Genomic DNA, 2,199 nt, shown 5'->3' with positions numbered 1-2,199 from the left:
GCCTCCAGCTTTGTTCTTTTGACTTAGGATTGTCTTGGCAATGTGGGCTCTTTTTTGGTTCCATATGAACTTTAAAGCAGTTTTTTCCAATTCTGTGAAGAAATTCATTGGTAGCTTCATGGGGATGGCATTGAATCTATAAATTACCTTGGGCAGTATGGCCATTTTCACGATATTGATTCTTCCTATCTATGAGCATTGTATGTTCTTCCATTTGTTTGTGTCATCTTTTATTTCACTGAGCAGTGGTTTGTAGTTCTCCTTGAAGAGGTCCTTTACATCCCTTGTAAGTTGGATTCCTAAGTATTTTATTCTCTTTGAAGCAATTGTGAATGGAAGTTCATTCATGAGGGAAAGTTTTCAATTAGCAATAATCACATCTCGGATAAACCTCTTTGGCTACAATACTGCCACTGCACAAATCTTAGAAAATCTTAAAAAATGTATCTCTTCTGTATCATTTATCAGGAAACTATTGAAGAATGAGCTCATTCAAAATGCAGGAGTAAAAGGGTGAAAATACAAGATTTAGAGTATAAAGAATCCAACACAGGAGTGCAGGCCTGGAGAACAATCATTCTAGATTAGAGCAGGAGGATAAGAGACTCTGCGGGGAGGGGTGATGGATATGTGTTACATTTTGATCATGAGGAAAATAATATTCAGAGGAGTTCTATATTTGCTTTGGAGGAAGAATCAGTGATGAAGTGAATAATGCAACGTTTAAAGTGACACCATTATAAACTGCAAAAAAATGAAAAGTTTGAATAAGAAAGGAAACGTAATCATGTTCTTGCTTTGGCTCAATAGTGAAAATTCTTACATAATCATAATGTAAGTTACTTGGAGGCTTACTTCTCTCATTTATAAAATGGGTAAATGAATAATAATAACAGTCACTCTGATAAAGGAATTAATGAATATAAGCACTTAAAGATATTCCTGTCATATAGTAAATACTCAATAAATATCAGCTGTATTGTTAGCTATGTGTGAAGAAAATACTGAAAACGTATCAAAAGCTATGATACAACTATATTGAGAACAGCGAGTTCTTTTTTCTTAGATAATAATGAGTCAATAACCATATAAGCATATTTTTTAGAAACCAGGGGGTAAATACTATATAAAACAGCTAAAATAATTGAAAGTAGGTATCATTGGAAGTAGTAGCAGGGGAAAACTAGGTACTAAGGTTTTTTTTATAATCCTTTTAAGAATATTTGACTTTCTAAAACTACTTGCAGTTCTTTAATTAAAAATAAAAATAATTCTAAAACAACAGAGATAAACCAGGAAAACACTAAAACAGAAGTATGTGTGGCCATATTTGACAATATCAAATTGAAATTCAAAATGGATCAGAAAGGATAACCGATTACCATGAATATGAAACTATCATGAACCATTATGTACATAAGAATGTAATAAAACTATTAAAAGTGAAAAGGAAATTTGACAAATTCTCAATTATAGAGTGAAGTTTTAACAGACCACATATTAGTTCATTCTTACACTACTAATGAAGACATACCAGGGACTGGGTAATTTATAAAGGAAAGAGGTTTAATTGACTCACAGTACTTATGGCTCAGGAGGCCTCAAGAAACTTATAATCATGGTGAAAGGGGAAGCAAACAGTCCTTCTTCACGGGACAGCAGAACGAAGAAGTACCAAGCAAAAAGGGGGAAAAGCCCCTTATAAAATCATCAGATCTCATGAGAACTTACTCACTATCACGAGAACAACATGAGGGTAACTGCCCCCATGATTAAATTATCTCCCACTGGTCCCTTCCACAACATGTGAGGATTGTGGGAACTATAATTCAAGATGAGATTTGGGTGGGGATATAGCCAAACCATATCAGACCACTCTCCAAAACTGACAGATAAAATGGAACAAAAATAAATATCAAAAATAAGAAGTTTGAATAATATGTTTTCATTTTTTAAAATGTAATTTAATAGTTTTGCCTCAGAGAAGTTTATACCTAAAAAGAACACATTCTTTTCAAAAACTAATGAAGCATTTACAAAAATTGATCATTTATTAAGGTCTCAATGAAATTTTTATAAAATTTAAAACATAAAAGCCAAAATCTCTAACATGTAATCCAAAATTAGAAAATTAATAAGAGAGAAAACGGCTATCAGATTGGCAATGCTAAGCCTTTTGTAAAATAACTTTTGAGTTAA

At 32.4% G+C, this 2,199-nt stretch overlaps 1 pseudogene; it reads right to left on the bottom strand.

Moving 5' to 3' along the window:
- Positions 1–295: 295 nt before the first annotated feature.
- Positions 296–425, bottom strand: LOC123570690 (U4 spliceosomal RNA; annotated as a pseudogene).
- Between the last annotated feature and the right edge of the window lie 1,774 nt (positions 426–2,199).

Source organism: Macaca fascicularis, chromosome 1 (assembly GCF_037993035.2).
Source record: "Macaca fascicularis isolate 582-1 chromosome 1, T2T-MFA8v1.1".
Lineage (NCBI taxonomy): Eukaryota > Metazoa > Chordata > Mammalia > Primates > Cercopithecidae > Macaca > Macaca fascicularis.
The sequence above is the reverse complement of the archived record's forward strand: the minus strand, read 5'-3'. Positions and strand labels throughout refer to the sequence as shown.